The 26066-nt window shown below is 51.1% G+C and overlaps 1 long non-coding RNA gene and 1 pseudogene across 1 annotated transcript in view; one reads left to right on the forward strand and one right to left on the reverse strand.

The window, feature by feature from the left end:
- LOC141937094 (uncharacterized) overlaps positions 1-26066 on the forward strand; it is a 786032-nt gene that overhangs the window by 729799 nt on the left and 30167 nt on the right. The window lies entirely within an intron of this gene.
- Positions 18590-25764, reverse strand: LOC141937082 (olfactory receptor 14A16-like; annotated as a pseudogene).

Raw genomic sequence — 26066 nt, forward strand, 5'->3', positions numbered from 1 at the left:
GAAACCTTGATTAATAGAAGCTGTGAGGGAACGCTTCCTGATGGAATAGGAAAAGAGTCCTAAAAACTGGTCAAAACCAACCCTATGGTCTGACCTGAGTCCAGGAGGCTACAGAGACTGCGCAAGGAACGGAGGTAAAAAGTTCAACAGTGAGGAAGAGGAGCTACTTCATCTCTGCGACCCCCGCCCACGACCACCAGGACACACAGCACAGACACGACTAGGAGGAGACCGGGACAGAAAATCTGAAAATTACTTTCAGGTTCATTATAATACAAAGCGGGGATAGGTCATGCATATGTATAGGCATATTATGAATATGTGATGCTTTGTAGCATAAAGCCAAGACAAGGTGCCACGAGAGGTGTGCACGTTTGTGGTGGAGCAATCCCCCGTGTGCCTCAGCGCTGAATAAATATGTCTAATTTATAACCTTATAGGTTGTGGAGTAATGTTTCCATAAGTCAGTGCTAGTCTCTCTCCTTCCAGAAGAACCTTCATGCAGCTCCCAGGTTGGAGCTCTGGTGTTTGCTGGCTGAGGGGGCAGTGAGGAGCAAGGGATTCTGCTGTGGGCTCTGCAGGAGTCAGTCCTGCTGTGCCCCAACAGGCAGAGAGGAACCCCCAGTGATCGCTGGTTAGCTACACTCCTGAAATCCAAGAGATTTCAGCCTTGTCCCTCCCGGTGCCCCCGGCTGCAGAGCAGAGCTGTGGGGCTTTGCTCTTCTTGCTTTTGCTCCTGTTGCCCTGTCCTACCTTAGGAGTGCGTTCTGAAGGCAGACAGCCTGGACATTTCTGCTGCACTACAAGTGCTCCATGGAGAGTGCGGGGGTGCAAACGGACAGAGCCTTAGTGCAGAGTGAGGAGAGACAAGCTGTCCATCAGACTTTCTCTCAGCTGCCCTGGGCTTGCACCTCTGGAGTCTGCAGGAGGGTCACAGCCAGCTGTTCCCTTGACAGGAAATTGGATGCTGCTGAGAGCAGAGGAACCCACTTGAAAACTCCCCTCCCCAGTAAAGATCTCTGAGCTTTTTGATTCCTTGAAGAGCAGGGGTATGGCAAAAAAAACTCAGCTTTAATCCTGACCCATGGGCAGCATTACCCAGAGACCCAGAGGCTAGAAGGGGGCTTGGGCACCTTGCTGCCATGGACACATCTGCATGGCAGGACCTGCAGGGCCAGTTGCTGAGCTGCAGCTGAAAGCCCCATCCCCAAAGAGCCTGAAAACAGGAGCAGCAGCAGCAGGGGCAGGTGGAGAACAAAGGAGCAATGCCCCAATGCTTCTGCCAAGGGAGGCAAGGCCAGGGAGGGACTGATGGGCACTTTGGAGAGTCTCCTCTGCTGCAGCTCTGGCTGCAGGGGACACAGCTCCTGCCCTGGAGCCTGGAGCTTGGAGGGCAGAGGGTCTGCTGAGTGGGGGTGGAGACCAGGGGGACTTGTTGGGTTAAAAGAACTTTCACTGAAGGGCTAATAGGGCAGTGCCCAAATACCACCCCCTCTCTGAGCCATTGCTCTCAGCCAGTTTCTCTCACTCCCTGCCAAAGCCTCTGGTGCCTGGAGCTCTCCCTGCCTGGAGCCATATCTATTTCTCTTTATCTCCTCCCTGTCAGTGCTCACAGACCCCATCCCACCTGCTGTGTGCTCAGGTCTGCCCTACAGACACCTCCTGGCATCAGAACCCTGCCCAGGGGCATCTCTGTGTGTGCATAGGCTCAGGAGAGTCTCAGACAACTGTAAACAAGAACTGGGGTCTTAGAGCCTGGTCCAGAAAGGAGAAATAAATTCCCATCTTGCACTGCCCACCCAGCAAAACAAAAGGACACTTACCGTGTTAAGTCCTGTGAAGATTTCTCCTCCTTTGACCTCTGAGTCATCCTCCCACACCCATCTGCCTTTTCCCTCTCTCTGCCCGGTTCCTCTGTCCTTGGAGCCTGCAGGCAGTGCCCTCAGCCCTGCTACGCTTTGCAGAGGAGCTGCTCCTGGGCAGAGCTGTCTCTCGGCAGTGCTGCCTACTTGCACTGAGCTCCCACCGTTCCAGGAGCCCAGCCCAGCTCCGCAGCAGAGGACCAGCCCAAAGCATTTTAAGGATCCCTCAGCTGGGTTTGGTGCTGAGTCCATGAAACTCAGACAGTGATAGGAAGATGAAGATGCCTGTCAAGAAGTCAAAGCCAGATGCAAACTACAAAGTTCCTTAGAGTGTTAATGGGTCCCACTGAGGACCATTACTGACACCCCGCCACCCCCCCACACACACCCCCCACACCCCCCCAGGGGCTTGTTAGAGCAGAAAACTCCAGAAAGAGATGACAGGTAAACAAAGGCCATGTAAAGGTTGAACAAAATCAGAGTAAAAATGGATGTGTAGCATTAAGTAAAAAGGCCAAGACCCCCAGAATCTGGGAAGAGAGATCCTGTCCCTCACACATAGCTCAGGGATATTCCTGGGGCAGTGTGATATGTGGATGGGCAATGCTAAGGGAAGGACTATGGTCCAACACCTCCCAGGCTCTCGGGTGGGGAAGGGGAGGCCATGAGACCCAGTGCTGTGAGGGGAAGGTGCTTCCTCATCAGCATCAGTGGCAGAGACAACAGCCAGAGCCAAGGGCAGAAAGAGCTCATCTCTGCTGGGGGATTTTCAGACTTTCATCATCCTTCTATCATCTCCACCACAGGCTGTCCCACTGTGTCCCCACCTGCTCCTCTTTCTCTGCAGGCTGTAGATGTCCACCCAGCTATCACACCTTGCTCTCACCTCAGCATCTCCCTACCTTTACTGATATCTCTCCATTCTCCCTGGCTGCTCTTGAAACACAAAGTCTGGGGCTGCTCCAGTCTCCCTCTGGGTGACTTGTTAGATGACAGCACTTCCCTTCGAGTGACATTTCTATGTCCAGTCTGGGTCTCCCCTGCTGTACTTTGTGGCATTAGTTCTTTCTCATGCTGTATCTTACTACAAAGAAAAGCTCCATCATCTCTGAAATCACCCCTCAGTCACTCTCAGGCTACTCCTATAGTGCCTGGAGCCTCCACACCACTGGGCCAAAGAACTCCAGATCACTCAGCCACTCCACACAGGTCATGGGCATGATTCCCGAACCCCACCGTGGCAGACCTTCACTCAACACTCTCCAGGTCCTCCCTACTTCTCCAAAATGGGGAGCCACACCCTGGCACACACCCATGTGTGTGGGGCCACACCAGTGCTGAGTGGAGGGGGATGGTAACTCAGGTTGTCTGGGTGGTCCACACTCCTCCGAATGCAGCCCCATAGGCAGCTGCTGTTGTTCATCATGTCCATCCTCTCCTGGCTTGTAGGGCATCCCTTGTAGTGCCCAGGCCCTTTTCCTCAGAGTCGCTGCTCAGTTGGGTAGGTCCCAGCCTGTCCTGATGTAGGCCCATGCAGGCCTGGCCACTTCTCCCTGTAAAACTTCAAGTGACTTCCATCTGCCCAATCCCAGAGTTTTTCAAGGTTCCCCTGGACTGAAGCACAATTTAGTCAACTTTTTATTTTTGTGTATCTGGCTCATATTGATTGGGGTGTCTCTCACAAGAGAACATATGAGAAGTTGCAGAGCACTACAAATCCCCTCTCCTGGAGAAACTGTGCAGTCCTGGAGGTCAGGTACTGATAATGCCATGGTGCTGGACCCAGAGGGGAAGTTTCCCTTTATGGGAGAGGAGCAGGAGTGTGAGGAGCTCTGCCTGGGGATGATAATTCAGCTGAGAGCTGAAGGGTCATGGGCAGCACTGTGGTGGGTTGATGTCTTTTATGGACCCCCTGATGAGGAAGAGGAAGTAGATGAAGCCTTCTTCATCAACTGGAAGAAGCCCTGCTCCTCATAGCAGATCTAAACTTTCACAATATTACCTGAAGGGTCAACAAGCAAAGTGAAAGTCATCCAGGAGTTTTTGGAGTTCCTTGACAATATCTTCCAGACAAAGGTGACTGAGGTTCCAGTGAGGGGAGGTGTCCAGCAGGAAATCATACTTAAAAACAAAAAAGAAGTTGGTCAGGGATGTAGCAGTGAGGGGTGATAAAGCAGATTTGTGGCTCCTGAGAGAAGGGAAGAAGAGAAAGAGCAGGATGTTAGGAGAGCAGGCTTTGGCCTGCTGAGGAACCCGCTTGGAAGAATATCATTGGCTATGGTGTGAAGAGTTTCCCAAATTAAGAGACCCATCTTAATCAAAAGAGAGGAAGATCTTAGGTTCCACAGACATAGCCTGTGGTGACAGATTAAATACATGGCGGTGGACATTGGACAGGTACAAGTTTTAGAAACAGAACTAAAGGTTTTAGAAAGTGACCTCAAGAAATCTTGAACAGCAGCTCAGTTTCTGGCAGAGCAGCATATAGTCACATAAGTGACAATAAATGCAAGGCATTCCCTGCAGTCTGGGAACTCAAGAGTAAATCTTGGTCAAGATCCATAGATTTTACTGGGAAGGCCCAGGTTCCTGTGGGCTGGCACCAGGGATCCTGGTACCCTTGCCAGCAGATGCTTGGGGATGACCCACGGCTGAAGTGGCCATTGGGAACCCGAGAAGCTTGGCCCCGTTATTAGCAGGCACAGGAGCATCCATGAACACTCTTGGGTCATGTATGGTGAACGCAGACTGAATAACTGCAGAACAATTGACTTCAAGTGGCTGTGACAGAACCCATCAACTTGACCTACTCTGGGAAAATGTCACCTTCAAACTAGGGAAATTCAAGGGAATCAGGTGAAAAGACCCATCAGGTCAATCCCCATAGTAAGGGAAAAGAGTATTTATTATGCAGTAGATGCAGAAGGCAATAAGCATTGGATTGTGCCTCAGAATATTCAAGGACAATCTCATCAAGCTCATCCATGAGCTAAGGCAGTGACATGCACAATACAGGCTGGGTGATGCATGGATTGGGAGCAGCTTTGAGGAGAAGGACTTGGGGGTACTAGTGGATCGTAACCTGACTGTGAGCCAGCAATGTGTGCTCACAGACCAGAAAGACAACCGTACCCTGGGCTGCATCAAGAGAAGTGTGGCCAGCAGGTCGAGAGAGAGGATTCTCCCCCTCTACTCCACTCTTGTGAGTCCCCACCCACAGTACTGTGTCAAGCTCTGGGGCGCCCAACATCAGAAGGGCACAGACCTGCCGAGCTGGTCCAGAGGATGCCACAACAATGATCATGGGACTGGAGCAACTCCCTTAGGAGGACAGGCTTAGAGAGTTGGGGCTGTTCAGCCTGGAGAAGAGAAGGCGGCCTTCCAGTACTTCAAGGGGGCCTAAATGAACACAGGGGAGGGACTCTTTATCAGGGATTGTAGGGATAGGATGAGGGGTAATGGATTTAAATGGAAAGAGGGGAGATTTAGATTAGATACAAGGAAGAAATTTTTTACTGTGAGGGTGGTGAGACACTGGAATATGTTGTCCAGAGAAGCTGTGGAAGCCCCCTCCCTGGAAGTTCTCCAGGCAACCTGCTCCAGTCTCTCAGCACTCTCATTGTAAAAAAATGTTTTTCTTACAACAAATATAAATCTACCCTGTTTCAGTTGAAATCTGTTGCCCCTTGTCCTGCTACTACACACCCTGGTAACCTCACTCTGTCTTTTTTGGCCTATGACCACCATGTTCTCATGTGCAAACACCTTGGAGAGTGCCCAGACAACTCCCAAGTTGGCAGCTGAAAGCCTTAAGCACATAAGCAACATAGAGAGGCTGAACACCCTGGGCATATTGGTGTGGAGACTTGGTACACTATGGGAATAGTCTGTGAGTGCTTGAAGAGAGGTTTTAGAGATGTTGGAGCTTTTATTCATAGTGGAAAAGAGCATGAGAAAAAAAAAATGCCTCAAAGTGTAGCTCGGGAATTCCAGACTGGACACAAGGAAAAGAAATTTCACTCCAAGGGCAGTGCTGCAGTGCAGTGTATCACTCAGTGGAGTCTGGATCAGCCCAAGGCTTTTTGTTTCAAGGAAGAGTCAGGGAGGATGGTGAGATATCAGTAAAGGAAGGCAGATGCTCAAGTGAGAGCAAGGTGAGACAGATGGGTGGGTGACTACAGCCTGTAGGGAAAGAGGCGCAGGTGATGCAACACCATAGGACAGCCTGTGGTGTAGATGACAGAGGGTTGTGGAAAAGCTGAAAGCCCCCAACCAAGTCAATCCCTTCCTGACTTTGGCCATGGCTGGTGTTTCTGCCACTGATGCCTATGAGGAGGCACAGTCCCCTGCAGCACTGGGGCCTCATTGACCCCTTGTCCCTACTCAGGAGCCTGGCAGGTGCACATCTCCATCGCCCACTGCCCCAGGAAGAGCCCTGAGCAATGTGTGAGGGACAAGATCTCCTGTCCCATAGTCTTGGGGTCATGGCTTGGCCCTTTGGTTAATGTGGTCAGGGCTTGGCCCTTTGCCTTCATGAAACACATGCAGGTTTCCTCAGCATCAGAGCCACCTTTCCTTTGCTTTTCCCTACCTGCCATCACTGCCTCCACATTTCTGCTCTAACTGGAGCCTGGGGAGGGTTTGTCAACAGTGTCCCTCAGTGGGACCCATTAAAGCCACAAGAAACTTTGGAGTTTGAATCTAACTTTGACTCCTTCAGAGATTTCTTCATCAGCTTCTGGGTGTCTGGGGTTCATGGACTTGGCACCAAACCCACCTGAAGGGTCATTAAAATTCCTTGGACTGGTCTTCTGCTGCAGAGCTGGGCCAGGCTCCTAGGACGGAGGGAGCTCAGGGCAAGTGGGCAGCGCTGCAGAGAGACAGCTCTGCCCAGGAGCAGCTCCTCTGCTAAGTGGAGTAGGGCTGAGGGCACTGCCTGCAGACACTGAGGGCAGAGGAGGCGGGCACAGAGAAGGGAAACGCAGATGGAAGTGGGAGGATGGTGAGAGCTCACTGGAGGAGAAATCTTCACAGGGATTGACACAGTAAGTCTCTGGGTGCAGGGCAATGCAGCTGCAGTTGGTGGAGGGATCTGGTGAAGCTGGTACAGCCGCCAGGAATCTCCCTCATGTCTAGAGGAGGAGGACATGCTCCAGAGCAGGGCTTCCCTGCTGCACTGTCAGAGGGACAGGCCATGGTGGCTGCCTTCTCCCAGGGATGGCTGCAGGGGTGTGCAGCCACGGGTACAGCCAGGGGTGCCCAGGGCTGTCCTTCAGAGCAGGGTCCCTGCAGCCCAGGGGCTGTGTGCTGGGGCAGGGACTCTGCCTCCTGCCAGGGTCAGCACTCAGCCTGCCTGGGGAGCTGCCCATGGCGCTGTGGGGAGAAGCTGTGGTGGGAAGGAGAGACCCCTGGCAGGGCAGGGTCCTTCTGCTGTGGAGAGGGTGCTGTGTGGGTCAGGGCTGCTCACTGCTCCAGATCACTCCTAGGACACTGGCAGAGGCAGCTTTTCAAGAAGCACATGAAGGCAGGGGCTACCTGGAAGGAAAGGTGCTTTCTGAAGTCTGTGCTTTCAGTTTCCTGCTGTAGTTGTGGGGTACAGTAATGCAGCTGTCAGTTTTGGACAACACAAGGACACTTCTACAGCATTACCCTGACAGAGCAGTAGGTATTTCAAGAACTTGTTAAAGTTCCTTCAAGCATTTATTTGCCTACAGAAAGTTCAGTCATCTCATCAGAGTTTTTCTGACCTGCTCCTTAGACCTGCAGAAACAGAGATGCCCCTGTGCAGAGCCCTGCTGACAGGAGAGGTCTGCAGGGCAGAGCTGAGCACACAGAGGGTGGGATGGGGGCTGTGAGCACTGACAGGGAGGAGATAAGAGGAAAGAGATACAGCTTTATGCAGGGAGAGCTCCAAGCACCAGAAGCATTGGCAGGGAATGAAACAGGCTGACAGCAATGGATGGGGCAGTTGGTAGGGTTTCAGCACTGCTATATTAGCCCTTCAGTGAAGGTACTTTTTACATAACAAGCCCCCATGGTCTTCTCCCCCACCCAGCAGACCCTCTGACCTCCAGGCCACAGGGTCCAGGGTAGGAGCTGCCTCCTCTGCAGCCAGAGCTGCAGCAGAGGAGACTCTCCAAAGTGCCCATCAGTCCCTCCCTGGCCTTGCCTCCCTTGGCAGAAGCATTGGGGCATTGCTCCTTTGTTCTCCACCTGCCCCTGCTGCTGCTGCTCCTGTTTTCAGGTTCTCTCTGGGGATGGGGCTTTCAGCTGCAGCTCAGCAACTGGCCCTGCAGGTCCTGCCATGCAGATGTGTCCATGGCAGCAAGGTGCCCAAGCCCCCTTCTAGCCTGTGAGTCTCTGGGTAATGCTGCCCATGGGTCAGGATTAAAGCTGAGTTTTTTTGCCATACCCCTGCTCTTCAAGGAATCAAAAAGCTCAGAGATCTTTACTGGGGAGGGGAGTTTTCAAGTGGGTTCCTCTGCTCTCAGCAGCATCCAATTTCCTTTCAAGGGAACAGCTGGCTGTGACCCTCCTGCAGACTCCAGAGGTGCAAGCCCAGGGCAGCTGAGAGCAAGTCTGATGGACAGCTTGTCTCTCCTCACTCTGCACTAAGGCTCTGCCCGTTTGCACCCCCGCACTCTCCATGGAGCACTTGTAGTGCAGCAGAAATGTCCAGGCTGTCTGCCTTCAGAACGCACTCCTAAGGTAGGACAGGGCAACAGGAGCAAAAGCAAGAAGAGCAAAGCCCCACAGCTCTGCTCTGCAGCTGGGGACACTGGGAGGGACAAGGCTGAAATCTCTTGGATTTCAGGAGTGGAGTTAACCAGCGATCACTGGGGGTTCCTCTCTGCCTATTGGGGCACAGCAGGACTGACTCCTGCAGAGCCCACAGCAGAATCCCTTGCTCCCCACTGCCCCCTCAGCCAGCAAACACCAGAGCTCCAGCATGGGAGCTGCATGAAGGTTTTTATGGATGGACAGAGGCTGGGAGAGTGAGGGTTCTGTCAGAAGTGAAGCAAGTTTTGCCCAGAGATGTCAATCCTAAATTTTCACTGCCTTTTCTTCCATGTACAGCTGCCTATGTTCAGAGAAAGCAAATGTCCAACAGCAGCTCCATCACTGAGTTCCTCCTCCTTGTATTTGCAGACACACAGGATCTGCAGCTCTTGCATTTCTGGCTCTTCCTGGGCATCTTCCTGGCTGCTCTCCTGGGCAATGGCCTCATCATCACTGCCATCACCTGTGACCACCACCTGCACACCCCCATGCACTTCTTCCTCCTCAATCTCTCCTTCCTCAACCTGGGCTCCATCTCCACCACTCTCCCCAAAGCCATGGCCAATTTCCTTTAGGATATCAGGGATATCTCCTACTTAGAATGTGCTGTACAGGTCTTTTTTTTCTTTTCCTTTGCTACAGCAGTATTCTATCTTCTTACTGTCATGTCCTACCACTGTTATGTTGCCATCTGCAAACCCCTGCACTACGGGACCCTCCTGGGCAGCAGAGCTTGTGTCCGCATGGTAGCAGCTGCCTGGTGCTGTGGGTTGCTCAATGCTGTGTTGCACACAGCCATCACATTTTCACTACGATTCTGCAAGGGCAATGCCTTGGACCAGTTCTTCTGTGAAGTTCCCCAGATCCTCAAGCTCTCCCGCTCAGATTTAGACTACCTTAGGGAAGCTGGCCTTCTTACTGTTCTTGTCTTTTTTGCTTTTGTTTGTTTTGTTTTCATTGTGGTGTCCTATGTGCAGATCTTCAGGGCCGTTCTGAGGATCCCCTCTGAGCAGGGACGGCACAAAGTCTTTTCCACGTGCCTCCCTCACCTGGCCATGGTCTCCCTCTTTATCAGCACTGGGATGTTTACCTACCTCAAACCCTTCTCCATCTCCTCCCCATCCCTGGACATGGTGATGTCATTTCTGTACTCAGTGGCGCCTCCAGCAGTGAACCCCCTCATCTACAGCATGAGGAACCAGAAGATCAAGGATGCCCTGAGGAAACTGATGTCTGGATGATTTTCAAAAGCAATGAACTGCTTGGCATCTTCTGGGAATCACTCAGAATGTAACTCCTTACAGGCCAAGCACTTTTTTTTTGTTTGTTTTGTTTTGCTGGTTTTGATTGTGGGTTTGGGGTTTATTTGATTTGTTTTACTTTGCATAATGTTGTCCATAATGAAATTTCATTATTTGTGCCATTTTTAATTATGTATCTCTCCAAATTTTATGTTACCCAGAGTCTGTGCAAATAAGGAGCTGTGCCCTTTGTGTGTTTAAACAAAACAAAGAACGTTGCAGTGACTTGCCTGAGATCCTTCCTTTGAGACCTTCTCTCGAGCTACAGGAGCAGTGTCTGTTGCAGAGGTGGAGGGGAAAAGTGTCCTGCGACAGCAGCACTGCCAGGGAGAACCAGTGCTTGGTCTTCCCTGAGCTGCTCACTCTCCATTTCCACTCTCTTCTTCTCAGCCATTGTACTGGTATAAGGCCTGAGAGCTCTGGCATCTTGGTCACAGTCCTGCTGCATGGGAGTTCTCTTACCGCAGGCAGGGACAGGCAGTGGGCACTTCTGTGACAGAGCCAGCCTCCATAACAGCATTTCCCTAAAGCAAAGTGATCTTCTCAGGGCACTGCCTGAGGGCATAGGTCTTGTTCCAAAGCTGCTCTCAAGAAGGTGCCCAAGAAAGTGGCCTGCAGATGAAAACACCAGTGAGCAGCTGAACAGTGTGAGTGTGCAGGGTGGGGGCACGCAGCAGTGTCCTTGCACAGCCAGGCCTCCTGCGAGAGACCTGAAGGAGCAGCAGAGCAGGAGTGAGCTGTGCCCATGTTGGCTGGCCACCCTGGGGAAGCTGCCCCAAGACAATCATAATGGACTAGCCCCTCACAACCACCACTGGCCTCTCATCTCCACTTGGAGAGGTTCTTTGTACCTCCACACAGGGACACCGAAGGGCTAGGTCAGAAGCCCATGTTTGCATTGTAGGAAGAAGATGTAAGCACGCATATCATGTACATGAGGAGAGATGAACCCAAGTGAGCACAAATGCCATCAGCTATTCCTGGGGGTGCCATGAAGGCCTGTGGGACCAACAGTGTCTTGAGATCAATTCACGTTGAGAGTAATGTCCCCTGGGAGACCACCTGAACGCAGCACTGGGATGTGTTTCCTTGAACCGAGGTCACTGTGTCCATTCTTCATGCCTTGGGGCATCTCAGACCTGTACAGAGCAGGGAGATCACTGCAGGGCTGAGGTGCCTCCCAGCCTCTGGGGGTGGCAGCAGGAGATCAGAGCGGCACTATGACTCCTGCACTGCACTGTCTCTGCATGTGCAAGGGAAGGACTCCTGTCCCTGAATGTCCCTGTGTGTATGATGAGTGCACGAGGCCAGCTGAGTAGTGGGCACCTGACAGAGCCCTGAGACTTCTGTGTGTGACTCCAGGAACAACCCCCACCATCCCTATGAGATTTATCTCACCTTGCCTTGGACAGGGTCATTACAAAAGCCTCTGTGTTCTCCATCACCCTTCCTTGGCTGTCCGGCCTGGTCCTTCAAATGCAGAGTATGAAAGAAGCTCACCTGTGGAGCATCTCGCCTGGGCAGTCAGAAGTAATCCTGCAAACATGATCGACATTGCCCTTTAGAAGAAGTCATCTCACCTTTCAGAAGGGACAGAGCACATCTAGGGGGAAAAAATGCACTCAGGGACACACATACCTTCATCTTTCACCTCTCTGAACTTCCTTTCTGATTTATTTAACCAACTAACAAAGAAACAAATGTTCTTCCTCACTGGAATCACCTCTGCTCACAGTAATGTTAGTACTATTTTGGACACCTTTTGCATGTGCTGTGTTTCCCACTGGTGGCCACATGCAAAGATCAGTACTGGGCTGTGTGCCACCCCCTTCTCGCTGCAAGATTTCCAGACTGGAAGGTCAGTCCTGAGAAGGCAGCTGTACCTTCACTAAGGGTATTTATGTCATCTACAGCAATCACTTCATTCTTGTCACAGATAGAGTTCTGTGGCCCCAGTGGAGTGGGACACCTCTTCTGTGATTTCAGTGGAGCTCTCCTGCAGTGACACTGTGACATTCATGGTGTTTGCTTCCATAACCTTCTTCTTAGATCCAGTCTGCCCTTCCTGTTCACATGGGCATCCTGTCTGTGCATCAGAGCTGCCAGCCTTGGGCAGCTCTGCCATCCAGTGTTGGCAGACAGAAGGTCTTGTCCAGCTGCTCCTCTCACCTCACTAGTGTCAATGTTTCTATGACACCCTCATCCTTGTCTGTGTGATGCCCAGAACAGCCCTCCTGATGTAGTCTGACAAATCCCTTTTTCTACACCATCCTCCGGCCACTGCTCAATACCCTCATCTACAACCTGTGGACCAGAGATTTTGGGTGGGGGGCAAGGAAGGAACTGAGAAAAATTCACAGGAAAGCTATGAGCTGCACAGAGACCCTATCAGAGCGGTGGGCCTGTGAAAGAAATCCTTTCTGCTTCTCTTGTGATGATGCCCAGAGGACCAGGGCAAGTGTGTGCTGTTTTGTGGGTATTCCTCTGGAAGTGTGTGATATTTAGAAGGCTTTGGGTGTGGGAAAAGGCAGAGAGGTGGTGGTGGAGCTGACTGGCATTATTGTGAGACTTCCTCTCTCAAATATCTCAGAAAAGCCAGAGCAATCAGGGAAGTTCCATGGTACTCAGAAAAGGCAAATACCAAACCTCACCTAAGAAGGGCAAGAAAAGAGTTTGTGAGAATTACAGGCGGGCCACCTTCACCTCAGTCCCTGGGAAGGTGATGGGGAAAGTCCTCCTGCAGCCAACTCCAAGCACTTGAAGGAAAAGAAGATTGCTGAATGTGTATGGGAGGGTAAAGTAGGCAATGTTGTGTACCTGGACCTTAACAAGGCCTTAGACATGGTCTCCCATGGTCTTCTTATACCCATATTGGTGATACCTGGACTGAAGAAGTGGACAATGAGGTGGGTGGGTGTTTGACTGGATGATCAGGCCCAGATGTCATCAGTGGTAAGGAGTCTTCCTGGCAAACAGTCACTAGTGACATTCCTCAGTGATCAGCACTTGGGCCAACTTGGGCAGAGTACCTGAGGGGTGTTGGAGGACATTATCTGCCTCCAGAACTGCTGTGGTGGCTGAGCAGGGGCCTCTCCAGCACAGCAGCACATTGTGTCCCATTGGATGCTGGCTGCCAGGTCACTTCTGCCTGGCCAGCAGTGGGGAGACAGGCACTTGGAGGTCTTGAAAGCCATTACAAAGCTTCTCTCCTCAAGATGAAAGATTTGGGGAGGGCAGGGAAATCTGGGACAAGAGAGATGGGAGATTTGGGGGAGGGAAGAGGGGTTTGTCCAACAGAGGGAAAAGATTTTGAAGAGGAAAGACGTGTTCAGGTAATTTTGATGCCACTGCAACCCTTACCGTGAAAACATTCATGTTAGGAGGTTACCGTTTTTCTATCCAGTAACCTTAAGTCCTACATCCGATTACCTTTGCCTAATACTTAACCCTGAAAGGTGAGCTTTATTCCTTAAACTTTAACCTGAAGGTCTAACCCCCAAAGCTCTACTTTGCCATGTTTTAGTGCCCTCACCTTCAGCGTCTCTCCTAACCCTAATTTAGGGTGTTGGAAGAAGAGTGGGAGGTTCATGCAGATAATGAGCTGACAGGCGACAAGGAGGAGATGGGTGGGGATGCTCTGCTGAGGTCAGCTGTGCCTCAGGATCTCATGGGGCAGCCAGAGGGACAAGGCTGCCGTGAGGTCACTGCTGTCTCTGGAGCTGACAGGCCAACAGCAGGAACATGGCTGGGAAAGGGCCTGTGAGGTCACCCTCTCTGTGAAGTAGCTGATAGGTCAGCCCCTTGAGTCACAGCTGGGATATGTGCTTTTAGGCTCACATTTGCCAGGGCCTCTGACAGGTCAGCAGAAGGCTCGTGCCTGGCAAGGTGATTGTGAGAATCCCTTTCCCTGAGCACCTGGTCGTCCCATCCAGGAAGGGGGCTTGGATATGGCTGTCATGTCACCTCCACCTGAGTACCTGAGGGGCAGCAGCAGCACACGGTGTGGTTGTGTCTATCCAAGAAGCTGAAAGTCCGGCAGCAGGCACGTGGCTTGGAAGATCATGGTGGGGTTACTTTTGTCTGGTCAGCTGGTGCAGCGAGTCTTGCAGATCCCGTCTGCAGAAGGGTTATTCCACTTTGCTCCTGTGATCACTTTCAGTATTTTCTTACAAAGAAAAAAATTCAAATCATCATTTCTACAGCCCCCAGCAGAGGCTGTTCACAGAGGAATTTCTTGTTGCAGTTTTAGATAAAGTTAAGGACCTGTAGTTGGCTGTGGTGCCTGTGGGAGATTCCTGTAGACTTCTCTATTGCAATCCAGTTTATTCTGTAACCCAGGGATGTGCTCAGCACAAGACAGCCTGAAGGCCAAGTTGTGCATGGAGCACAGCCCAGCACAGCCCTGGGACTGCTCAAGTGCTTGTTATGTGGATCTCTAACTCCTCAATGTACAATGGTCTTCTGGTCAGGATCACTGAACCATGTGATGAAGGTTAGGAAAATGATGAGATCTGCTTTAGATAGCTAGAGGAAGCACTGCAATTTTAGGCCCTGATAATCCCTGGGGACTTTGAAGACCATGGACCTCTGCTAGAAGGCCTTGGTTGAAGGGAAGGTAGAAGGTAATCCCTGAACCAGCATGGTGGGAATGCTCTGCTGGGTAAGTTTTTCACAAGAAGACAAGGCCGAACTGGTGGAAGATGAGGAGGGCAGCTTTGGCAGCAGTGCGAGTGTGGTGCTAGGGTAGAGAACCCTGAGGGAAGTGAGCAAGGCAAATTATAGCAGTGCTGAGCAGAGAGGAAGGATCACCTCCAATAACCTGCTGGCAGTGCTGAGTCAAGGGGGATGAGAACTCCCTTGTCTGGTTGCCTACACTCCTCCTAATGCAGCCCAGGATGCCGTTGTCCACCTTTGCTTCAAAGGTGTGAAGCCAGGAGAGGACAAGACTTTGGGGAGACTTAACAGCAGCCTTCCCATACCTTCTTGGATATCACAAGAAATCCTCCCCGGGCCTAGTTTGGCTTCCTTTGTACCCTCATTTGGTGTTTTTGAGGTTTTCTCCATGGGGATTCCTACCTTGGTCAGCAGTTCCATTAAACCAGAACCTCCTTCTGTTATCTGCAGTGTACTCTAATTCCTGATACTATTATCTTGTCAGAGGCACCACAGATCTGGTGAGCCAACTGTACACACACATTAACCACTGGCAAAAGAGAGCTTCACTGCCAGGGGACCTTGAGAAACTCTGGGATTTGGCAATAAAAGACTCATGAAGTTTAACAAGGAGAAGATGCCAGCCCTTTCCTGGGGGCAGAATAACCCCATCTATGAGGGCAGGCTGGGACCTGAACAGCCCGGGACTGACCCTCATGAGAGGAAGGGCCTGGGCATTAAGAGGGATTCCATATGAGTCAGTGGTGCATGGTAACCATGAACAAGGACAGCTGCCTACAGGGCTGCATTAGGAGGAGTGTGGCAAACCAAACCAGGGCGTTATCATCCCCCTTGACTCAGCACTGGTGAGGCCACCTCTAGACTGGTGTGACTGGGGGAGAGGCTCCATGTTCTGGAGGAATGGAGAGGAAATGGAGAAGCTCCAAAGGAGATCTGCCAGGGTGGGGTTTGGGGCCTTTGTGGAGAGGCTGAAGGACCTGGACTGCTTTAGCCTGGTGAACTGGAGGCTCAGGGCATTACAGCAGTCACCTCCACCTGCTTGAAGGAGAGTTTTCAAGGTAAGGGAGCTTTTCTTGGTAGTGGGAAGAGAAGGAAACCTCAACAAAGTGCAGCTTGGAAGGTTCAGATTGGAGTTGAGGAAAAAGAAATCTCAATCAAAGGGTGGCATTGTGGTGTAAGAGGTCACCCAGAGGGAGTCTGGATCAGCCTGTGGCTTTGTGTTTCAAGGAACAGCCAGTGAGTGTGGAGAGACATCAGTGAAGGTGTGGAGATGCCATGATGAGAGCTAGGTAGGAAAGAAAGATGGATGTCAACAGCCTGAAGGGGAAAAGACACATGAAGGGGACAGTAGAAGTAAACCTGCAGCAGAGACGGCTGAGGGCTCTGGAAGGGCTGAAAGGCCACACAAGGCGAAGCTCTTTATCCCCTTGGTCATGGCAGTTGCCTCTGCCGTGGAGGCCTAACAGGAAAAACCTTATTCTGAGGCTCTGGAATATATTTTCCTCCTCGCCCCTTCTTGGACAGGCCAGGATGTGTTGTGCAGTTTTCCTACACTTGGCATTGCTCACCCTCACACCCCCTGTCCCCAGGAAGAGCCCTGAGCCACACACGAGGGACAGGATCTGCCTTCCCCGGGCCTGAGGGTCAGGGCTTGGACTTTCTGCTTCATAAAACAAACCAAGGAGTTTTGCAGCATTAGAGCCACCTGCATGGTGTCTTTGGCTACCTGCAATCACAGCATCCAATTATCTGCTCTAACGAGTCCCTGGAGAGGCTTTGTCAGTAGTGGCCCTCAGTGGAGCCAATCAGTGCTTCAAGGTACTTTGGGATTGATTCTGACTTTGACTTCTTGAGTAGTTTGCTCAGTCTCCTCTCAGTATCTGAGGATCATGGACATGGGGCCAAACACACCATGGGGCTCATTAAAATACAGAATGTCCTAATGAGTCATTTCTCCTGCTGTAATTTTCTTCAAGTCTTCAAGACTTGTACAGCTAATTGAATTAATTTCATAGTGTAGCTAAGAATGATGATTTCAAAGTGCACCTAATAAATATTATTCTTTTTTTTAAAGAGCACATTATTTTACTTTGCAGGTTAGAGAAGAGGTGACAGCAGCATTCTCTGATTGATATTAATGCAGAGTATCTCCTCGGAAGTCTCCTGGTCAGTCCCTTGGGGTCCAACACAGTATGGACAATCTTTGTCCTCACCTCCCATCTCAGCATTTCTCTCATCAGCCGCCTGGGACTTGCATCATTTCTCCTTACATCAGATTTCTCCACTGATCTCTGCAGCTGGAGGTTACAGCTCCTTTGCACAATCTCCCACCTGCTCTCCCTAGAGAACTGGCTGCACACGGGCGCAGAAGGATTTCAGCTATTTTCAGGCAAGGAAAAGTCAAGCATAATCAAATTTCATATATAATAAAACACATTCCTCTCGCAGAACTTAACTACCAGCTGGCTCCGATGAGGTTGCCTTTCTACAAGGGGTAATCTCATGAGAAATATTTCAGGTTGGCAGATAGAAAAAGGTAGATACAAACATAATGAAAGAGTTGGCTAAGGAGACAATTAGTCTACTGAAAGACAGGCAAGCTTTTAACTGCCTGAAGTTCAAAGCAGCAGCTCGCAAGCTGAGAGGAATCTGAATGAACAAAAAGTAAGGGCATGAGAAAACTAACGGCTAATGGAAAGGCCCTTTTTCTAGAGAGTCTGCATCTGAAAAGATGACTTCAGAAATGGTCATTCTATCGGGACAGGTGAAAATACATAAAAGATTAAAGAAATTAGATACACCATATAACAGCAGAAAAGAGGCAATGAAGTTACAGGGGAAGACCAATATTTCTTTGGAAAATCCCTTTTGAAAGGTCACGGGATTGGGAGAGGTCTCTTGTGAGTGAGGACAAGCCAATGTTGCACCCACCTTTGAAAGAGGTCAGAAGTGCCACCCAGGGAACCACACAAGCTCTATTGGGTGAGGAGTGGCCCTTCAAATGAGTCCTCTTGGGTGACATTTCTGGGCATTTAAAAGAGAAGACTGTGTCCAAATGCCATCAGCATGGACTTCCCAAGGGTAGATCATGGCTCACCAACCTGATTGCCTTCATGGTGAAGTAACTGCATTTGTACGTGAGGGGAGAACAGTGGGTGTCATGTACCTCCACTTCAGCAAGACATTGGACGTGGTCTCCCTCAATATTCTCATACCCAAGTTAGGCCGTTACAATCTGGCTGGGTCATCAAAGAGATGGGTAAAACACCAGTTGGAGGATGAGGCTCAGAGAGCAGTGGTGAAGGGGTCACCACAGGTGGGATAAACTGGCGCATTCTGGGGCAGCACAGGGGACTCTCCTGGGATCTGGGCAATTTAACAATGGTGTCTATGACCCAGTGGAGATATCTCAGGCCATGTTTGTCAATGACACTAAATAGAGAGGACCATTCCTGTGCCCTAGGGATGCCATTCAGATGAAACCTGCCAGGCAAGAGGACTGTCCTGTCAGGAACTTCATGAGACAGAAGATGGACAAAGGCCACATCTTGCACCTGGGAGAGACTGACACCCTGCAGTGCCAGGAGAAGGGGACTGCCTGTCTGGGGAGCAGCTCTGCAGACAAGGCCTTGGTCGTGCGGGGGGACACCAAGAAAACACAATCCAGAAATGGTCCACACAATCCAGCGTGACCTGGTAGCAAAGGCAGTCAGCGACGTCCTGGAGCATTTAAACAGGAATCCTGCCAGAAGAGTGGAAGAAGCGATTTACTCCCCGCACAGCACACATTCGACTACCTGTACACTATTGTATCAGTTTTGGGGCCCCCAGTTCAAGGGTGCTGGGTCTGGCTGGAATGGGGTTAACTTTCATTGTTGCAGCCCTTATGGTGGCTGGTTTTGCATTTGAGCCTAAAACAGTGTTGATCACAGAGCTGTGTTTTGTTTGTTGTGGAATAAAGCTTGCAAAGCATCAAGGTCTTCTCTGGTTCTCACTCTTCTTTCTCCCAGCAAGCAGCTGGGAGTGGGCAAGAAGTTGGGGGTGATGGGACACAGCCAAGACATCTGACCCCAACTGACCTAAGAGATATTCATGGAATCATAGAACCATAGAACAGCTCAGATCGGAAGAGACCTTGACAGGTCATCTAGTCCAAGCTTTTGTGGGAAAGGGAGCCTACATGAGATTGTCTAGCACCCTGGGCAATTGTTTCTTGAAAACCTTCAGTGATGGGGACTCCCTTGGGGAGTTTCTTCCTCTGAGTGACTGTTCTCACTCCCTTGGACTAGCTCCAGTCTCTCTACATCTTTCATTAATTGTGGGGACCAGAACTGGACACAGTACTGCAGGTGTAGCCTGACAAGCGCTGAGTAGAGTGGGACGATCCAGTCCCTGTGCCTGCTAGTAACACCCCTGTGGATGCAGCCCAGGAGCCTGTTTGCTGTTGGTGCTGCAGCATTGCACTGCTGGCTCATCTTCAGCTTGCTGTCCCCCAGGAACAGGTCCCTTTCAACAAGGCTGCTTCCAGCCACACAGATCCTGGCCTGTACTGGGCTTTTTGGTTATTCCCACCCAGGGGCTGGACATTGTTAAACTTCAGGCTAAATCCCTTTATTAAAATTCATCCTGTTCGTGGTGACCATTCTTCCAAATTGTCAAGGTCTCTCTGTAAGATAGCTGTGCCTTCTGATAGGTCCACCTCACCACCCTCTGTAGTGTTGTCAGCAGATATTGTGAGGGTGATTTCAACCCTGTCATACAGAAAATTTAGGAAGATGTTGAACAGTGTGGGGCCCAGTATCATTTCATGGGGGATCCAAATTGTTACAGGCTTCCAGCCTGGGTAATAAGCATTGATCACCACCCTCTGAGTGCAGCCTGTTAGCCAATTTCCTACCCACCTCACAGAGCACCCCTCCAATCTTTACCTTGTCCATTTGTCCAAGAGAAATCTGTAGGAAACAGCCTTTGCTGAAGTCCAGGTAAACAGCATCCACTGCTCTCCTCATGCTGACAGAAGGTTTATGTTGTTGAAGAAGGCGATCAGGTTAGATTGGCACAATTTGCCCTTGATAAATCCGTGTTGGATTTTCCCAATCACCTCCTCCATTTGATTTGTGATAGCTGAAAGTTTCCCCAGGTCAACCCCCAAGACAGTTTTCATTGCCGCATCTCCCCACGGTCATGCTGCTTTGGAAGTTCCCCCAGAATCCGACCCCTGCCCAGACCCAGCTGTGTTCCATGATGGTCTTTGCAGACAGTCTTGCTCCCGGGTCTGCTGGGGTCTGGGCCAGGAGAGAGGTTGGGCAGGGCTGGCCATTCCCTCCATCAAGGCACTGACACCAGCAGGAGGATGGAGATGGTCTTGCAGAAAGACTCACCCATAAACCTGGAGTGAGCAGCCAGTGCTGGAAATGGCCAGTGAGAGAGGCTGGGGGGTGATGAAGGCCCTGGGCCACCTTCCTGGTCTGTCCATGCCACCAAGGGCACAGACCACCCTCTTCTCTCCTGCACCTGCATATCTTCAATCTCTTCCAGAAGCCCTGGCTCTGCACCACAAATGCCCTGGTGTGAGTCTTCACCCTGCATGGTCACACAGTGAGAGTTATATGCTGATGGTTTTCATCCTCTGGTACTTTCCATCCCAGCCCAGCTCCCTCCAAGCTCTCCCACCTCCCCTGTCCTCTCTCCACCTCTCTCCCCAGCAAAGCCCAGTCTGGGCTGGTCCCAAAGTAGTGCGCACTGCAGGGTGCTCTGGTCACTCACCCCACAGCCTCAGCCCCTCTGAAGGGCACAGCAGCTCCTTGGGGGCAGAGAGGGGTCAGCCCCAGAGATGGGAGGCACAAGGAGAAGGACATCAGGGGCACCCTGCGTCCCCTGCTCTTCTCTTCAACAGATCCTGAGGGGTCTTCAGCCATGCAATCCCCTCTCCCCAGATCAGCACAAGAGCCTTGAGCTGGTGCAGCCAGAAAGGTGTTTTCATTCCCCATTCATTCCTGCCCTGGTAAGGATGGATGTAAGACAAAGAAGTTGTTGGTTCATTATTTTGCAGAAAGACACAGAGTGCCTGAGTCCTCATTTAGACAATGTCCTTGTGTCACACAAGGTGGGTGGATTCTTATAGAGGAGGGAAAGACTAATGGAATTTCTTTGTAAAGCACATCATCACAAATGGAAAAAGTAAAAAATAATTATTTATAGAAGGAAAGACATGCTTGGGCTGTCATGAAATACACAGGGAGTCATTTGCAGAGAAAGGTTGACAGTCTATGGCTGCTGAAAAATGTCCAAACGGTTTCCTCAAGGCATCCTTGATCTCCCTGTTCCTCATGCTGTAGATGAGGGGGTTCAATGCTGGAGGCACCAACGAGTACACAACTGCAACCACCAGGTTCAGAGAAGGGAAGGAGATGGAAGGGGGCTTCATGTAGGCAAACATGCCAGTGCTGATAAAGAGGGAGACCACGGCCAGGTGAGGGAGGCACGTGGAAAAGGCTTTGTGCCGTCCCTGCTCAGATGGGATCCTCAGCATGACCGTGAAGATCTGCACATAGGACACCACAATGAAAAGAAAACACCCAAGTTCAAAGCAGGAACTAACCATGATAAGCCCAAATTCCCTGATGTAAGAGTGTGAGCAGGAGAGCTTGAGGATCTGGGGGATTTCACAGAAGAACTGGTCCACAGCATTGCCTTGGCAGAGTGGTAGTGAAAATGTGTTGGCCGTGTGCAGCACAGCACGGAGGCACACAGTGCCCCAGGCAGTTGCTGCCATGTGGACACAAGCTCTGCTGCCCAGGAGGGTCCCATAGTGCAGGGGTTTGCAGATGGCAACGTAGCGGTCATAGGACATGACGGTGAGAAGAAAATACTCTGCTCCAAACAAGAAAAGAAAGAGGAAGCACATCCCAAGAGGGAAATGGCCCTGTTGCATCAGAGGGAATTGGCCATGGCTTTGGGAACAGTGGTGGAGATGGAGCCCAGGTCGAGGAGGGAGAGGTTGAGGAGGAAGAAGTACATGGGGGTGTGCAGGTGGTGGTCACAGGTGATGGTGGTGATGATGAGGCCGTTGCCCAGGAGGGCAGCCAGGTAGATGCCCAGGAAGAGCCAGAAATGCAAGAGCTGCAGCTCCCGTGTGTCTGTAAATGCCAGGAGGAGGAATTCAGTGATGGAGCTGCTGTTGGACATTTGTTGGGGGACTCTTGAAAGAGGAGAAGACATTGATAAGTTAAGGCATAATTCTTTGGGTCAATCTGATAGTATTTCCCAATAAATCCCCTCAAAATTACTTCTCTTTCTTTGGGGGGACTTCATTCAACTACTTTTTATGAGCTCATATTTCTGCTGCTGAGTGAGGGCACTTTCTGTGTATGGAGAAAAAACAACATCTCTCTCATTGCTTGCAGCCTGAATGTGGAGGAGCCCTGAGGGACAAAAGGGCTCCCTGTGCCCGTGTGCTGGTCACCATGCAATTGAACTTTGCTTTTTATACCTCTCTCCACCACAGTATGATCTCACTAACAACGTACACGAAGAAGAAACAGGACTTTGTGAGTTTGGAAGTGTCCAGATTCACAGTCCATTTCTCCAAATTGTTCTCTGTTTCCCCATGCAGCTGAGCAGAGAATGAGGCAGAGGGGTGACTGGACCCTCTTCTCCCTGTAGCTGTCTGTGGGAGCTGTTTTTCTCCAAATCTCCTCACTGTCAGTGCTCACAGCACCCATCCCACCTGCTGTGTGCTCAGCTCTGCCCTGCAGACCCCTCCTGGCAGCAGGGCCCTGCACAGGGGTATCTCTCTGTGTTCAAGCTCTGATGGGAACATCAGACCAACCCTGCTGAGGCTGTAAAGGTGACACAGGCTGTCTGCAAGCCATGTGGTCTTCCTTTTTCATACACCCAAATGTATTCACCTCTAAGTGAAAAGGGTTTAAATTTTCAGAACCAAGAGAAGAATTTTCATGTCCAGTTCTCCACCCAGACAAACATGAGCAGGAGACAGAAAACACAGGCTCTGTCCCCTTCAGGGAGTGCACGCTTTGATGTGCTTTTATAAAAGCTGCCTCTGTCAATGTCCAGTGGAGATCTAGAGCTGTGAGCAGCCCTGACCCACTCCACACCCTCTCCACAGCAGAAGGACCCTGCCCTGCCAGGGGTCTCTCCTTCCCACCACAGCTTCTCCCCACAGAGCCATGGGGAGCTCCCCGGGCAGGCTGAGTGCTGACCCTGGCAGGCAGCAGAGTCCCTGCCCCAGCACACAGCCCCTGGGCTGCAGGGACCCTGCTCTGAAGGACAGCCCTGGGAGCCCCTGGCTGTACCAATGGCTGCACATCCCTGCAGCCGTCCCCAGGAGAAGGCATCCGCCATGGCCTGTCCCTCTGGCAGTGCAGCAGGGAAGCCCTGCTCTGGAGCATGTCCTCCTCCTCTGGACAGGAGGGAGATTCCTGGCGGCTGTACAGACTTGACCAGATCCCTCCATGAACTGCAGCTGCATTGCCCTGCACCCACAGACTTACTGTATCAAGGGCTGGGAAGATTTCTCCTCCTCTGAGCTCTCAGCATCCTCCCACTCTCGTCTGCCTTTCCCCTCTCTGTGGCCAGCTCCTCTGCCCTCGGTGCCTGCAGACAGTGCCCTCAGCCCTGCTGTGCTTTGCAGAGGAGCTGCTCCTGGGCAGAGCTGTCTCTCTGCAGCGCTGCCCACTTGCCCTGAGCTCCCTCCGCCGCAGGAGCCCATCCCAGCTTCACAGTAGAATGTAAGCCCCAGGCATTTTAATGACCCCTCAGGTGGGTTTGATGCTGAGTCCCTGAACCTCTGACAGTGATAGGAAGATGAAGATGCCTGTCAAGAAGTCAAACTCAGATGAAAACTACAAAGTTACTTAGAGTTTTAGTGGGTCCCACTGAGGACCATTACTGACACCACCACCACACACACACACACACACCCCCAAGGGCTGTTAGAGCAGAAAACTCCAGAAAGAGATGACAGGTAAACAAAGGTTATGTCAAGGTGGCTCTGATGCTGATTAAACCTGGAAGTGTTACTTTAAGCCAAAGGGCCAAAGCCTGACCCCCAAACCATGGGAAGGGAGATCCTGTCCCTCACACATTCCTCAGGGCTTTTCCTGGGGCAGTGTGATGTGGGGATGGGCAATGTCAAGGGCAGGACTGCAGCACGAGTTGTCCTTGTGGTCCTCTCCTTTGTGGGGCAAGGATGTAATGAGGTCTCGGTGAACAAGGTGAAAGTATCGACTGGCAGGCCTTGTTTGCAGAGACAACAGCAACAGACAAGGTGATGAAAAGGTCAGCTCTGTTGTGGGCTTTCAGCCTTGCCACAGCTCCCAACTGTCTCTACCACAGTCTCTCCTACGGTGACCCATGCCTGCACCTCTTCCCTTGAAGACTGTGGACACCCAAAACTCTTCTCACTCTGACATCTCACTACCCTCACTGATAAATCTCTGTCCTCCCAGGATCTTCCTTGAAACTCAGAGCCATGGGCTGATCCAGACTCCCTCAGTGTGGCCGATTGCACCACAGCACTGCTAGTCTAGTCTCAACCTCCCACAGTGCACTTTCTGTCACTCTTCTTTTCTCCTGATTTTTTCCACTATGAAGACAAGTGCCACCATCTCAGAAACCGCCCTTCAAGCAGTTGCAGTTTCTCGCTGTGCTGCTCTGAGCCACCACTTCACCAGGCTGAAGAAGCTCAGGTCTCTCAGCCTTCCTCACAGGCCATGCGCTTGAGCCCCCAAACCCCATCTTGGCAAACTTCTTCTGGACCCTCTCCACTTCCTCCTCACTTGTCCAGAGCAGGAAGCCCCACAGACGGAGACACTAGTCCACCAGTGGCCACACCAGGGTTGACTCGAGGGAGATAATTACTCCACTTGTCTGGGCGGCCACATTTTTCCTCATCAAGTCCCATATGCAGCTGGCCTTGTTCATGGTGAGCATGCACCACTGGCTTGTATGGTGTCCCTGGTAGTGCCCAGGTCCTTTTCCTCAAGGTCTTTGCTCAGCCTGTCAGGTCCCAGCTGGCCCTGATGCATGGGGTTACTCTTCCCCCCTGAAGCAGCACTAGCTCCTTCTCTTTGTAAACTGTAAGAGGTTCCTGTTGGCTGAATCCCAAAGTGTCTCAAGGACTCCCTGGACTGAAGCCCTGTTTGCTCAGGTGTTTCTGCACAGACAGATCACCCTGATGATGTTGTCTCTTACAAGATAGCAGTGTGAGGAGTTACAGAGCACCTCAAACACCAGAAGGATGTACTACTTTAATGGAATTGCTGTCCAATGTATTATTAACCACACCAGCCATCTCAGAAAGTTACAGAGCAAGGAAAGCTAGGGCAGTAAGAAAAGAGAAAGTAGAGTTTGGCTGTTTGGGTGGCAGGGTATAAGGATGATCACAAAATGAAGGTCTCTGATGGGGGAAAAGATAACGAAAACAGAAGGTGAAGCAAAGGACAAGATCAAGGCAATTTGGGGGTACGTGTCAAGCAGCTTTGCATCTGAACAGCAGTGACTGATGAAGGACAAGAAAAACACAGATGATGGGAACATAATTATATTTGACTTATTTCATGCTCATAGGGAACCCAAGTGCTTTCCCTACCATCGCTAAATGTGTGATAGAAGGAAATGCACAATTACTCATGCTGGAAGGGACCTCAGGAGGTTTCTAGGCTGATCTGCTGCTCACAGCAAGGGCAGCTGTCAGGTCACACCAGGTACCTCAGGGATATATTCCTGGGTTTGAAAACTTCCAAGGGTTGACATGACACAACCTCTCTGGGAAACTTGTTCCAGGGCTTGACTGTCTTCACGGGTACAAACTTTTTCCTCATTTCTTTCCATGGATGTCCAGGATGAGAGCATCACACACAGCAGGGAAGAGTCTGGCTCCATCTTGTTGATGAACCCCTGGGAAGGGTGAAAAGACTGTCAATAGGTCTCACCAAAGCTGCCTCTTCTCCTAATGTAACAAACCCAGTTCCTGCCCCCTCCCGTAGTGACAAGTCCAAGCATGTAACTGCATGCCTAAGATATCCAGGGCTCTTCAATCCTACTCCATTTTATTGGGTTTGCAAGGGACCTCAGGGACATTAAACTATCTTTACCCTCACGCTGTGAATGTCTGCAAGTGCCATGTCCGCTGTTCATCCTTTTGTAGTCCTGACAATGCCTTCTGGGGACTTTGTCTGAGATCCTTGGTGAGTCTGAATCTCGGAGATCCTGAGAACCTTCCAAGGAAGTGCCTGTTGCTGCTTCGTAAGGATAGTCAGAGGAGACCTGGACTTGTGGCAAGCTGCCAGAACCCTCTACCAGGTTCCAAAGAGCCCTGTCAGCTCTCCTTCATCCAAGGGTGCATTGCAGAGAGGCTGCTGAAGCTTGTCAAGCCCTTGGAATGTTACCCCAGCTGCTCTTTCACACGAGCACCACTGATACTGCC

The sequence above is a fragment of the Strix uralensis genome, chromosome 37 (genome assembly GCF_047716275.1).
Source record: "Strix uralensis isolate ZFMK-TIS-50842 chromosome 37, bStrUra1, whole genome shotgun sequence".
In the NCBI taxonomy this organism is placed as follows: domain Eukaryota; kingdom Metazoa; phylum Chordata; class Aves; order Strigiformes; family Strigidae; genus Strix; species Strix uralensis.